The following is a 15,957-nucleotide window of genomic DNA, read 5'->3' on the forward strand; positions in this document are numbered from 1 at the left end:
TGTGACTAATTTGTGTGTAAAGAAAAATATTGAACAAACTAAGAAAGATTCTACAGGAAGATATTTCAGCTTTACTACCTACACTGTACGAAAGTGGGACACACAGGCAAAACAAAAAGAACAGTGTGCAATTTTGCGATCTTGTCAGCTTGAAATGATTAAAAGTATTTTGGTTAATAAACAAATATTAAATTGGTTTATTCATGGATGGAGTGGAGTAAAACAAGCAAACTTGGTGAAAATGTATAAGATCTATTGTGAACACTTCCAAACAAAATTTGCGCAGTACATCCATAAAAAAATGCAGTAGTTTAAAAAAATTCGCAGTAGATTTTATTTAACAAGCAAAATACCCGTATGTTGAACTAAAAGTCAGAATACTTTTCTTATTACAACCAAACTCATGTACAGAATTTAAATTAAGCATTTGCACTTCCTTTTAGATTTTCTTTTTTTCACAAATCCAGGCTCTATCTGTTGGGCCAAAAACACTTTAACCTATTAACCAAGCTATGAAAATCAATATTAAAAAATGTTTTTTCGGTATTATCGGGTCAAAAACATCACAACTAAGAAATATGAATAGCAAAAAGTTATTTTCCAAAATAAGAAATAGCAAAACTAATGTGTTTTTCTCATGTTACATGTAAGTAACATGCACTGCCTATGACCACCAAAAAAAGTCGGAGAACTGAGAAAATAACTTTTTATGAAACTATAATGTATGCTACTTCTTCTAAGCAAAAAAACAAAACACTTTCTGCATTAACATTTTTTATATCTTTTTTTTCAAAATTATGGCCATATATAAAAAATTTTTTTTTTTGCAAAAAAAAAAAAATGTGAATTTCAGTCCCTTTCTCAATTAAAAACAAATTAAAGGTATGATATTTGACTAACTTTTTGTAATAATCCAGTAACTAGGCATTATTATCTTTCAATTAAGCCATCGTAACCTAAAAAATTGTTTAATTTAATATTTTTTACAATGTTACATACACTTCGCGTCACTTGAATAGAAACAACAATTTTTCTTTAGAAAATACCGATTGGCGCTTCGGTGAGGTAACTTAGTAGGATTTTGGTTTTGCATTTTCAAAGAGGAACTTTTAACAAACAATGTTGTAAAAACAAAAAACTCAAAACAGAAACCGTATGGCTACTAGTTGCGTTTTTTCGCATTACTTCACAAAAAACAGTGTTTTTTTTGCGTCACTTGAATAGAAACAAGCTCTTAAATTAGATAAAAATGATGAAAAATCATGGACAACACTGATTTTAGTAAAGCAGTCTTAAACTTTGACATTATTTGCACATTATAACCAATTATGGGCTACGAGCTACCATTAGGCATCACAGAAAATGCATAAATAGCAGCTAACACTGGAAATGCACTTGCACTATGCAAAATCGCGAAAGATATTGGAAAATTTGCCAAATTTGTATGATAATATTTTTGAAATATCGTAAACTAGTGATTGAATAAAAAAATAAGACAGGTGAGACCCAAATCAAGAGCAGAGAAAAAAATAATTTAAAAACTAGCAGCAATTTCCTTCAATTTGCCGCTAAAATCGGTCAAAAACGTGGTGTTAGTGCGATGGTAATGTGTTGGTTTGTTCCATCATGGAAGTTATAAAAGGTGCACAACATTAAAAAAGCCTCAAAATGCAAAATAACAACATTTTAAGTTCTACCAAGATTACAAAAAAGTTAACTATTTTATAGTTGCATTCGAACTGAAAAGAAGTGAGGTAAAGAGTGGTTTTTTAAAGGAAACATACCAACTCAGATGGACCACGTTAATATTAGTCCTATTTCATTGGTTTATGAAAGAATAACTTTTATCGCATCGCCAATAAAGGGCAATAAAATGTGTTATAGTAATACGCTTTGTTTTTATGATGTGCAATAGGAAAATTGAAGCTTCACGCTTCGAAAAAAGACGCAAACTTTTACAAAGAAATAATGGAAGAAGCTCTTGGGAAGTTTAGGAACGTTTAAAAACAACCCTCTTAGAGATTGCACAAGGAGAGTTCCAGAAAAAAACAACGCAATAGAAACAAAACAGATGCATTGCGGATGAAAACGAAAGTTTATTTCACTTATTCAAACCTTAAATTCTAGAAAATGTCATTTTCTTAATTTGTAAGAAGTTACCAAACACTATAGTCACTTTCTCCAATTAGGTCCACGATTGTGTACAGTACAAGTGCATTTTCAATGTTTAATTCTATTTATGCATTTTCTGTGATGCATAATGGTAGCTCGTAGCCCATAATTGGTTATAATGTGCAAATAATGTCAAAGTTTAAGACTGCTTTACAAAAATTAGTATTGTCCATGATTTTTCATCATTTTTATCTAATTTAAGAGCTTGTTTCTATTCAAGTGACGCAAAAAAAACACTGTTTTTTGTGAAGTAATGCGAAAAAACGCAACTAGTAGCCATACGGTTTCTGTTTTGGGTTTTTTGTTTTTACAACATTGTTTATTAAAAATTCCTCTTTGAAAATGCAAAACCAAAAATCTACTAAGTTACCTCACCGAAGCGCCAATCGGTATTTTCTAAAAAAAAATTGTTGTTTCTATTCAAGTGACGTGAAGTGTATTTTAAAATGTTACATGAGAGTAACGCTGGGTCCGAAAGGGTTAAACAGTATTAATCTTGGTGTTTTGCAGCTTTTTTAGAGCTGGTTTTGAGTTAAGAGCAGATTTTGTACATTTCAATACTATATATTACAAAGGAATTGGTTTATTATTTCCTTAAAACGGTTGCAATTTTATTTGAAGAAGTGCAGTAGATTTGATTAATATCTTAAGATGCAACTATTATTGACAGAAGCTTAGTCAAAATCGAACGAATTGCTTCGTCATGTTTATGAAAAAATGAGGAGTAACCATAATGAATACGTGCGCGCACAACTTTGTGTCATAATTTACATTCTTATTTTCCATTATTCGTGTAAAATAAAAAAACACGTTCGGTTACACAAAAACTTTTCTAAAATAATTTTTCTTTTTTGTCTGTACTAATAACGTAGCAAACTCAGAGAAAAAGCCCTCCTAAAATTAAGAGGATTTTTGCGTGTTTTTTTGCCAAGAAGACTATCGTCTTAAATTAAGCGAAAATAGACTTCACTTAAGATGAAAATCATTATTTTTATGATAATAAGAAGATTTTTCATCTAAAATTAAGTGGATTTTCGCTTAACTTAAGGCGGAAGTTATCGTGCCAAAAAACCATCCAGAGATCCGCTTAATTTTAGGTGGTGTTTTTTTCCGTGTAGGTGGACGAAGATCTTTACTGGTTTTGCCCTCTTGGACCGTTAAACTCATTTTTGGCGTCTAAAGCCATACTGTTAAGGATCTATCAAATTGATGACGATGGGCTTCAAACTTTCACATGATACAACGGAGAAGATCTTATAGGCGATGTAAAGGAGACTGATTTCTTTGTATTTGACGTAGTTAAAATGGTCTCCTTCCGACTATATTCAGCAGATGAGTTGATGCATACTCCTAACTAGATCATCGCCTCTTGCTTTAATAGATCGGCAGTGAGTCCATGAGCTTCAGCAGCTTTATTTGATATAAGCTTGGATATGACTTCCTTAACTTCGCCAAAATTGGGGGGACGGAAATTTTGGCTTTCATCGTCAACTTTGAATGGTGCAATATGCCTTTCGACGGAGTTTGTTTCATTATCGTCATTATAGAGATAGCAGAAGTGATTTCTCCAAATTCTCAGCATCTGTTGCGCCAGCTCTATTCAATTATTTTGATTTTGTTAATTAATAAATACATTTTTTCCCATCTAGATTCATAAAATTGCACACTGTTATACCGTGTAATGTGGATATTTTTACTCTTTACCGGTCTTTATTTTTAAACAAATGCAAACAAATATCCCATACTCATTGCAAGTGAAATTTTAATTATATTTCAGTTTCCGATATTAAAAGCTAATGAACGAAATTGTATAATAAAATGTTTTCCGTTAGTTAAAAGGAAAAAATATTTTGAAAATAATATGCATAACTAAAGTGTATCTTTCTGTTATTCATAAAAAAATTCACTTGAGTGTTTTTTTTACTGTGTCTGCATCCCTATTATAGAAAATGGCATACAATGTGTAAATAACACCATAAAACATCTTAATTCTTCTGTGTTTTCGTTTTTTTTTATACCTTGAATAATATAATCAACTCCAACTGGAAAATATAATAATCGTACTTGAAAAGAAAAGATAGAAATAATTAAAGAGGAAGTACCTACAACAACAATAAAAAAAGAAAACAAAAGATGTAATTGTTTACCCTGCACGTCATAATAATAATAAAAAAAAAAACAAGTTGTATTAAAAAAAGAGGCAATAGTATCTGTAACACGATTCTTGATAATGAGTGATTCTATGAATTAAAAAGGAAAAAAAAAAAAAATATAATAATCATATAAAATCCATTATTTCTTTTTTTTATTTAAATTCATCATACAGTGATAAAAAATGCTAAGGGAAATTTTTATTCAACTTCGTCATTTTTTGTGTTCCAGTTTGCTCAAGGTGAAAATTGTTTTGAAAAAGTGATGACTATTAGCTGATTGTGTTGTTTTGGAATGTTGCCAATATTTTTATTTTGTGCAACAGTAAATGTTTGTAAATAATAAAAAAAAAAATACAATTCAATAAATATTTAGAATTGTAACGTGTGTGTGGGTGGTTTATAGAAAAAGCAAGCGAATAAGTTGGAGAAAGTGAAATAATTTAATAGTTGACAGTGACAACACACCCATCAAAACTAAATTGGATATTAAAGCTATACACAAATTTTTGGTAAGCAATTTAAAACTTTATATTTGTATTGTGTAGATGTAGATAATTCAACTAGATTATGATATTATAAGTACGTATAATGAAAAAAAAAAAAAATGCGTACAAAAAGCTTTTCAGTCTTTATACTTCTTCAAAAATACTTTTTTTTATAAGCAGACTTTCGAACATTTATTTATTAAGTTTTTTTTTCATTTATAATGAGTATGGACCTCAATTTTTGATATGACCTCTATTAAACGGTTTGGAATTAAATCACAAATATTTTTTTAAATAGTCAAGTGAAATCTCATCCTTGGCATCACGGATAGGTTCAATTAGAAATTGCCTACTGCCTTCATAAACTTTTCTAGATTGCTATGACCATACGTTTTCCATTATGCTCAAGTTCGGTGAAAAAGGAATTTTGAAAATTTGTTTTTTTAATATCTCCTAAACGTAGGGTGGACTAACGATGATTTTTGGTTTGTATCCATTTCTCGAGGTGGACAAACGATGATGGCCGTTTAAATATTTGAAAAAAAAAAAAAAAATATTTTTTGGCGATTTTAGAAAAAATTATATTTTGTATGGGAGTTCCTATACAAAAATTCTTTTTGGAATACGTAAAGAACTCTAGGTGGACAAACGACAGCAGTTTGAATTTTTTAAAATTTGTGGGGATTTTAGGGGAATTTCAATTTTTCAGAGCAAAATTTGTTTTTTGAATTACTTCTAAAGTAAAGGAGGGTGGAAAAACGATAATATTTGGTATTTATATAGAACTCGAGGTTTACAAACGATTGCAGTTGGTTTTATACGTCTATCTCAAAATTTGAGCGTTTTAGACGATTTGTCAGGCTTCTTATAAAAAAAAGAATGTGCTCTAAAATTTTTCTTGAAGGCGGGACAAACGAAAATTTTGGGTAGACAAACATGGACATTAGGGTGGGTCAAAAAAATCGAAATTTTTTTTTTTGATTTGGTACTCCGAAAAATCAATTGCTAGACCCCTCTAGAATATACACACCAAATATGAGCTCTTTATATTAATGGGAAGGTCCTCCGCTTTGCAATTTTCCATTTTTACATTAAGCTTCTACTAAAAAAAAAGAATTTTTTTATTAATTGACTTTTTAGCAAATTTCTTTTCATATTCTTGTAGGAAATTGAACGCTCTACAAAAAAGGCCTTATACACTTTTTTCGTTTATCTAACCGTTGAATAGATATTTGAGGGCCAAAAATCGAGAAAATCTTTAAAAATTCGTTTTTTGTTCTTAATTTTGTAACAAATTGAAAAATTATAATGATCAAACACGCAAGACATATTCTTGTTGGAAATTGATTGTTCCACAAAAAAGGTCTTAATAACTTTTTTCATTAATCTAACCATTCTAAAGATATTCGAGGTCAAAGTTAAAAAAAAATATAAAAACATTTTATATTTTTAAAAAATTTCAAATTCACTGAAACTTCATTGTTTTCAAATTAGCAAGATATATTCTTGTAGGGGATTAAACGTTCTACAAAAAATTCCTTGGAATGAAATTGATTGCTTTAACCGTTTAGAAGATATTCGTATCCAAATCGCAATGCATACGGGTCATAAGAAAACTATTGAAATCAGTGAGCATTGGTTTGGATACGAATATCTTCTAAACGGTAAAAGCAATCAATTTCATTCCAAGGAATTTTTTGTAGAACGTTTAATCCCCTACAAGAATATATCTTGCTAATTTGAAAACAATGAAGTTTCAGTGAATTTGAAATTTTTTAAAAATATAAAATGTTTTTATATTTTTTTTTAACTTTGACCTCGAATATCTTTAGAATGGTTAGATTAATGAAAAAAGTTATTAAGACCTTTTTTGTGGAGCAATCAATTTCCAACAAGAATATGTCTTGCGCGTTTGATCATTATAATTTTTCAATTTGTTACAAAATTAAGAACAAAAAACGAATTTTTAAAGATTTTCTCGATTTTTGGCCCTCAAATATCTATTCAACGGTTAGATAAACGAAAAAAGTGTATAAGGCCTTTTTTGTAGAGCGTTCAATTTCCTACAAGAATATGAAAAGAAATTTGCTAAAAAGTCAATTAATAAAAAAATTCTTCTTTTTTAGTAGAAGCTTAATGTAAAAATGGAAAACTGCAAAGCGGAGGACCTTCCCATTAATATAAAGAGCTCATATTTGGTGTGTATATTCTAGAGGGGTCTAGCAATCGATTTTTCGGAGTACCAAATCAAAAAAAAAATTTTCGATTTTTTTGACCCACCCTAATGGACATACGGTGGACAAACGAATTAGACAAGTTTGGTTCAAACATTTTGAGGTCGGATTTCTGGCTTCACGGAGATTGGTGAAAAGGGCGGCCATGGCAAAAGCCTTACGTTCTCTGAAAAAAACCAGCTTTTGACCCATTAATAGTGGATGGAACATTGTTTTGTTGCAAAATCCGAGGCAGAGGTCTAAAAATATTTTTTATCTTTGGAAACTCCAACTCGATTTTGCTATAGTAGATGATAGCTCCCCACACCATGACACCTGATGTACGGCTGTGATGTCTTCCAAAAATTAGTTCCTCTTTTCTTAAATCATGGAAATAAAAGTTGTTACCATCGGGGCCGTCAAGGTTAAACTTTTTTCATCCGAAAAGACGTTTTCATTCACTGCTATAAGCGACACGTTCTGTTGCAAAGTTCATTCGCAGTTCCCTGTGTACAGTCCCTTAGAACAGTTTTTATTTTTTTTTTAGTTTTCTTCTCTGGGGATAGTACCATCTTTTTTATTATCCTTCGGACTGTCGAAATACTAGCTGATACTCAGCTTTTGAATCTTATATTAGTAGCTGGTTGAGTGGAATTTGAAGCAATACGTAAAATTAACTGCTTTTCTCGGGATGTTGTTGCGTGGGCTATGCGTCATTTTTGTTTTTTTTTTTTCCATAGTTTTGAGGATCAGCAAGATAGTTGTCTACAAGTGTCTTACTTCTGTTCAGTCTCCTTGCTTTTTTCTCGCTTGAAAGTCCTTTATCCTTGAAAGCACCTATTTGTCTTCTTTCTGCCATAGTCAACGTTTTTCCGGAACCCATTTGTGATTGAAATTAGTTGAAAAGAGTTATTTATAAAACTTTCGTAAATATTGCAACCAAAATATTGAAAAAAATCGCTGATGTGAACACCTACAACGAAATTTTCACAACGGCCTCATCAAAGTGACGCAGTTTTTGTATATCCTTTTCAAGTAGCTCATTTATTGATGTAGGGAAACTTGCAATTTACCGTTTTCAATATCTCGCAAGATGCATTACTCCTAAAGCAAAAATCTTCTGTGGTGGTCGATGCTGGGATACGAACCCAAGTCTCTGGCTAAAAGAATTGTTCGAATTTTTCTTTTCGTTCTAATCAAAAAATGGTTCGTTGTATGTTATATAAATTAAGTTTGACAACAAAGGGAAGAGTAAGGAAGTAGACCATAAATGCTGTGTGTGCAGAATAAATCAGGGGGTACATTCTATAAAAAACGAAACGAAAACGATCGTTCGTTTTTGAAAAACGAAAGAAAACTTGCGACAGATACAGAACATATTCTTTCGTTTTTCAAGTTGTATGAATCAAACCTTTCGCACACACGAAAACGTTTGTTCGTTTTCGCCATACAGAATCTCACCCCAGAAGCAAATAAAATTATCTGGGGGGTCATTCCGTAATTTTAAAAACGATAATCGAATCGATGATAATCGTTTTACAGTTTGAGAATCTTTAAAGCTATTTTAAGTCAATTCTGATTCAATATTTCCTAAATAGTTTATATAAATAAAAGTTTTCTTATCCTCAGAAGTCGTATTAGTCTAGGTGATTTAGTAGTTGCCTCTTACTCGGGTGTCCAAGGTTCGATTCCAGAAATTGAAATTGTTTTTTTTTTTTTTTTATTTTCTCAATAATCGTCAATAATCGTCAATAAATTAACGATAGCTAAATAGGTCTCGTTTTTGGAGAATTTATTCGTTTTTGGATGCAATATTTGATTTTTTTAAAGTGTTTATTGATTTATTCCAATCACCGATTAATTTGCAAACTCCACAACCAAAAAAAATATTAATCATTAATTTCTACAAATAACCATAATGTTAGAGTAAATTATTTTAATATGTGTAACATATGTATGTAAGTTTTGACTTTTGGGTCATTAAAAAAATTCATATTGATCCAGCTATAGCAAAATTTTTCGACGTTTAAACGAACTAATTTTGGAAAATGAAAATTTTCAAAAATCATATAGGTACGATACGATTAAGAAGGCAACTTAGAGACAAATCAAATCCTTTGTCTCTTCCAACGCATATATAAGTGTACATGACCATTTTGATAATAATTCTCACAGATTTTTTCAAAACTTTCGCCTATCCAAAGAAGCGTTCGTTTTAGTATAAGAAACTTTTAATTTAAACAACGGCCGCCGTTCAACATACATTCCGCCTATATCTTGTATTAAAAAACGAATAGTTTTTCGATGCACATATTAAAATAATTATTTACTCTAACATTATGGTTATTTGTAGAAATTAATGATTAATATTTTTTTTGGTTGTGGAGTTTGCAAATTAATCGGTGATTGGAATAAATCAATAAACACTTTAAAAAAATCAAATATTGCATCCAAAAACGAATAAATTCTCCAAAAACGAGACCTATTTAGCTATCGTTTATTTATTGACGATTATTGAGAAAATAAAAAAATAAAAAACAATTTCAATTTCTGGAATCGAACCTTGGACACCCGAGTAAGAGGCAACTACTAAATCACCTAGACTAATACGACTTCTGAGGATAAGAAAACTTTTATTTATATAAACTATTTAGGAAATATTGAATCAGAATTGACTTAAAATAGCTTTAAAGATTCTCAAACTGTAAAACGATTATCATCGATTCGATTATCGTTTTTAAAATTACGGAATGACCCCCCTGTATTTTCTTTGCTTTTGTTTTCCCATTTCCCATTCTTTTTAAATTTGTATGAGCTTTTTTAACCATTCATATCGGCATTACTTTTGGAGAGTTTTCAATTCAAAAGAAACAAGAAATTAAGCAGAAAGTTCTTCAAAACAAAGCCGGCTTAACAAACAGCTTAAATCTTGAATTCGCATCTTTAACATTGAGGTCCTCAGGCTTAAGCTTCTAAATTCCGAAACAGAGTGAACGTTTTCTTCAAAATGACTGTTGGAAAGCTAGTACATATTTCAGTGCAGCTTTGATGGCTTGCACAGTTTCTAGTAGAGGTAAGCCATATTTATAGGCTCTGGTGGTATCATTGGAGTGCAGTCTTCCAAAGTTGAAATTGTTTACCAAAGTTGTGATGTTTGCATTTAAAGATTTCTTCTGTAGGCGTTTTTTGGGAGTCTATGTTAGCTTGAGTATTCTTTCCTCAGTCTGGATATTGTTGAAAACTTTTGATAACTGCATTTCTCTTTTGAATGTATTTCCTGATTGTTCGACTCAAAAAACTCCTTCAAAAGTTGCTATTGTTTAATTCAATTGGGATAGATTTCCGATTTGTTTTGTGTTTCAGATTATGTACCTATGTAAATAGCAACAAACCGTTGAGTTCTATTTTAAAATTGAATAAAAAACCCATACCAGTCAATGTTGCTATTGTAAAACAATAAATTAAAATTAATTTCCCTTTACTCATGTCGATGAACTAGACGTGGCAACAATGTGTTTCCTTTCTGACACGGCACGCGAGAAACGCTAATCAAAAATCCATTCTGATTAATTTAACTGTATTCGATCGGAGACGGAGATTCCCTTTTTCCCCCATATATGCTATCTATAAGGGGTGTGTAAGATAGTCTTCCTAAAAATTCAAAACCCGCATTAAGCATTTCGTCATCGTTGTCGCATGCATAATAAATAGGTTTCTTCAACTTTAACCCCGAACTGGGGGGGTTGATGATATTTAAAACACCAAATACATCGTCAACGACATGGTATCGACGAGTACAGTGACGACAACGACGACGACGACGTGTGGCGTCTACATCTGCCATCATTGTCTGAAGGCTTCACACTTACAAAAGACCCAAAAACTCAAAGACTAGGCAAATATTCTTAGTGCTGCTTGCTGCATTCCCGTCCCACTGATGGATGGCAATCGAAATCCGTGTTTCGATTTCATTTTTCACTGGAAGCAGCCCGCAAAAATATTTATTAAAAAACGCAACACCCGCTGCATATCAATTTACAGTGAAATGTCTGAACGTCTGAGCTCACATTCAATTCTCCTGGTGTATAATACTGTTCTGATGTTGTGTTTTTATTATGACTACACTACCTTATGTTGTAGGATTATTTTGCCGGCTCGGTGGCGGTAGAATTAGCATTCAATTGATTTCAATTGCGTTGCATGAGGTTGCCGTTTGCCGTTGCTGGTTGGCGAAGCAGAGCGGGGAAAGTGATTGCAGCACAAAAAATGTGTAGTAACATAAATATACCACATGTGACAGAGATACGCACTGTCAACTAATTTCAGTCGTTTCTTGACAAATAAATTACAAAGAAAATAATTAAATTCCAATTAAGTGTGAGATGGACGTGATGTATCATATGAGTTGCATATATCTGAACTGAGACTCTCGGGCTTGTATGGAGCCTTTAACAAGTTGAAAGACATAATTAGACATAATTACGGAAGAGGAGTATTAGTGTGTTTGTCGTATGTTGATTAGATAATGAGAAATTTTCTAGTCTTTTTGCATAAATACAAGTCAATTTTTGAAAGTAGGTTAACTCTTTGACTTTTTTCACACAAGTCCTTGGGAACTTGAGAAAATTGTAAATTCGTTATTAATAGATTTCCTGAGACGATTATCTAGTTAGACAGTGGGTCTAAATAATTTTCAGAAGTTGAAGACTGTTCGAAATAAATACTTACAGTTAGGTAACTTTTAAATTATTAAATATATTATACAGGGTGTCCCAAAAGTTAACGTCGAAACGAAAACGGTAGATAGGGTCATGTAAAATCCGACTTTTTTTTAGGTAATTTTTCCATATTATTTGAGTTTTTGTATTCTGAAAGGTTCTGAAAGGGTACAAAACTTGAATAATATGGAAAAATTACCTCATAAAAAAGTCGGATTTCTTAAGAAAAAAAATTTATCTCGGTTATTTATGGAATATTCCCAACAATGTTGTACCATTTTGAAAAGAGAATTGAACACACCAACTTTTAAGGCAACTTGCCGAAATATCGTAGTGTATTTTGTTTACACTACGGCTCATTGAATTAGAGTCATGTAAAATTTTTTAGTACTTAGTTGGGTAAAAAAGTAATATTTTCTTTAAAACTGATACAGCTGAGTTAAAATTTTTGAATGCATTTGATAGCAGGGTTATTCAAGGTTCCGTAACAAAAGAAAAAAATGAGAAAAATTAAGATTTGTAGTCACGGCGCATGAAAAACCGTCACAGGGTGACCATTTTTTCGACTTTTTTTCAAATGCCCATAACTCCCAAAATATATGGCTGCGATTTTTTTTATTATTTTTCTGATAACTGTCACCACCTACCCTATCTACCGTTTTCGTTTCGACGTTAACTTTTGGGACACCCTGTATAATATGTAGATACTTCATTACGCTTTTTATAATGCAGAGATCATTATCATTGAAAAAAAGCTTATAGTCTAATAGGTTTTGATTGTTTCAGTGTTTGGTATGTTGGTGTTCGGGTTCATCGGATTTCGGAACACCAAAATGTGCTGAAATCTAGTGCAAGGTGACATAATATTTTTCCCCATACAATTCCATAATAGAGGTATTGGTGTACGAGCCATATTCTATTTCTTCAGATTTAGTTCTGTTCATGTATGTGCTTATGGAATCTCATGAGTTCTAATGCTTGCCATACGAGATCCCTCACGCCTCAATTTTTAACCATCTAGCCCATTCTGAAGAGAAAATCATTTGTTCTGAACTTATTATAGGTGGGCCAGATTTTCATGAATGAATGTGAATGTTTTAGTCTTGATATAGAGATTTTTTCGTCCTTTTGTCTTCTTTTACAAAGGGGTGATGATAACGAAGCATTGTCGCCACAAAAGTTTGGCTTGGATGGTGTATTATCAGTTCTTAAAATATCTTGATGAAAGCGGACGAAAGTTTAGACATGTGATTGCGACAAAAGTGGATGTAGTTTTAATATAGATACGGGTTATTTCGTGATTATAACGATTTATTGTTATAAAAATTGAAATAAAAATATAAAAACTTAAAGAAAAATAACAAATGAGTAAAAATAACGAATTTAATGCAATGAAGGAATACTGAATACATACTAACATTAAAATGAATCATATTGCAATCATATTTATGATTCAGACATGATTAAGAAAATAATCATTTAAATGAATAGTAGTAGTAGTAAGTGTGATTTTTATTTACATTTATAAGAAGTAATTACATAGTTTGGTATAAAATTTTTCACAAAAGAGCATTGGCATGTGCCGTCAGCCGAAAAAGAGAGCTTTTAAAATTTCTTAATAAAAAGTATGAATTGGTTTTAAGTAAAGTTTACATTAATAACAAGTAAATAAACTAATACAAAAATAAAAAAAAAGGAATTATATGAATATAAAATTAAAGGCAGGATCAAAAAGCTTCACTTATGATTTGATTTCGATATTTATAGGCAGTTTTGATGTAGCAGTAAAGAAGTGTCTAGTTATCGCCATTTAGTATACCCTGAATTTCATCTCCAGTAAGAGTATTTTTTCTCCAGATTGATCTTCTGATTGAGTTGAAGATAGGACAGATGCCTATGAAATGACATATGTCTTCTCTAGTTCTCATATTGCACAAGGTACATTCCGTATTTTGTTCCCTTATGTAGGGTATGTAGTTTAGTCTGAGGAGTTCGCCTCTCGCTTTAAAGATAGTACTGATAACATCTAGACTATTCTGGTCATTAAAGTAGTTGTTTTCTCCCAGGAAATGGTTTAAAACCTTATAGAAGCTTCTTGTTTGACTTTGTTGACATTGTTCGATGAAAGCATTTCTAGCTGAATTTTCAATTTTACTTAAAAGAATTTGCAGGTTTATTCTTAAATAAACTTCATTTTCTAGCTTGAGTTGTACATCATGCTCGAGGCTCAGTCTACTCCATTCCGAAAAAAATTGTTCATTTCTGTTTTTAAGATGCAAAGCGATTTTATTTGTGAGGCGATGATTAGGGTGATTTAAAGTCTTTATTATGTATGAGAAGTGTAACTCAAGAGTGTACATATACAGTGGTGGTAGACCAGTTTCAAGGTGCAACATGTACGTTGTTTAAATGAATATATAGATCCTTATATACATTAATATAATGTTTGCTGGGTCACGTTATTTACATATACCACCCTACGTTTAGGAAATCTTCAAAAAAGAAATTTTGTACTGAAAATTCAAAAATAAAATTACGCATACACCACAGTGAATGTACTGAAAATTTCAAAATTAGTTTTTTTTTTTTATTAAAAATGACAATCCTTTGCTCACCTCGAGAAATAGATACAAACCAGAAATCATCGTTTGTCCACCCTATGTTTAGGAGATATATTCAAAACCAACAGGTCTGGGGCTTGCAAGCTCTGCTGTAACTGACAGCAAGGTTGGATTTATGTTCACTTCTGAGGCAACCTGGAAAATAAGTACCCTGAGCTAGAGATATTGGCCAGGATTCCTCAGGGTTTTAAATGAAAGAGGGATAATGTTTTGCTTAACCTGGCAGAATCTTATATTGCATCATCTATAAAATAGCAGTATTTCTCGCAGCTTTACTTTTTTGATGATGCTATGGTACATAATTATATAGACTCTTAAGCAGTCTTTATAGTGTTGATAGAATTTTTTCTGTTTGTGGTAGATGTTGAAGATTTTTATAGTCGTTTTCTTCAGATTAGACAAGTCTTCGTTCCACCAAAAGGAAGAAAGGTCTTGCTACTATGTCTTTCCGGGCTAGAGGCTTTAACGACAGTACTATGTCTTCTTATTTAATAGTTATTACTTATATACTACCTATTCAGTATCGAGATTCTTTATTTTTCGTACTGGAATTCTTCTAAAGCATTGTGTTTGTGTTACTAGTTAATAATTGAATTCACTACATTTCCTAAAACCAACAGAATTTCCGAGCAACTTTGGACTTTTTGTTAAAGTACCAAAACTTATTACAAAACTTGCCTTTGCACTACCTACTTTATATTGTTTAAGTATTCCACACATGTGCTTTCAAAGAGATATGAGAATAATAAATCGATTGCAAACCATCAATAAAACCTTACTCAAAATAACCCAACGTTTTAGATGTCAAAATTCTCACCACGTTTTCATAATTTGCTTTGAAATAAAAACTCATATTTAGAAAACGAATTAATTAAGACTGCAAATAAGGAAGGAAAATAAATTCCACAAAAATACTTAACCCGTTAAACGTAAAAGTACAAGACAGGTTTTTCACTTACTCAGGAGCAATATTGCATTTCTGCCCATGCCCAGTGCCAGTCTAATGACACTTCACCATTATGTGCCAATTCAGCTAAATAAGAGAAGAAAAAAAAAAACCAAGTGAGTTACTGACCACTTGAATAGAGGACAGACAAGCAGACATTCAGACGAAACGGATGCGTCCAAGAAACCACTTGCCAAGACAATAATATTTCAGTGTGTCTGTGCTGGATTAGTCGGTCGAATATGTTCCGTTCCGTTTGAGCGTAGGTACTCCATTCGATCGAATACGCACTTTTATTGTTGTTGTTGTCGTTTTATTTTGCACTATTCCTTGTTCTTGCCCCTGGGATGGGGATGGGTTCTTAAAACTCTTTAGGGGGAATTTCTGGACATAATGATAATATCCCACGTATTTAATTTATCTGGCGAATTTGTTTATACATTCTTCTTTTGTTTTATTCACTTGTGACTTGGAAAGGCTTCCCATAGACAAACAAGAGTGAGTTGATGATGATGATAATGATGATGATGGTGGTGGCCAGTGGAGCGACTACTTTGGGTCTTTGGTTTTCCAATCCATGCCTTCGTCGGTCGGTCGGCCGCGGCCTCGTTCGTCGTGCGTTGTTTGGTCGTATATCTACGAATAGGGT

General features: G+C 31.9%; 1 protein-coding gene across 3 annotated transcripts in view; it reads left to right on the plus strand.

Moving 5' to 3' along the window:
- The first annotated feature begins 3,960 nt into the window (after positions 1-3,960).
- LOC129918052 (uncharacterized) overlaps positions 3,961-15,957 on the plus strand; it is a 196,267-nt gene continuing 184,270 nt past the window's right edge. For all 3 annotated transcript variants that reach the window (XM_055998379.1, XM_055998381.1, XM_055998380.1), the window contains exon 1: positions 3,961-4,834. The gene's annotated coding sequence lies outside the window, so the exon portion shown is untranslated. The remainder of the gene's footprint in view (positions 4,835-15,957) is intronic.

The sequence above is a fragment of the Episyrphus balteatus genome, chromosome 4 (genome assembly GCF_945859705.1).
Source record: "Episyrphus balteatus chromosome 4, idEpiBalt1.1, whole genome shotgun sequence".
Lineage (NCBI taxonomy): Eukaryota > Metazoa > Arthropoda > Insecta > Diptera > Syrphidae > Episyrphus > Episyrphus balteatus.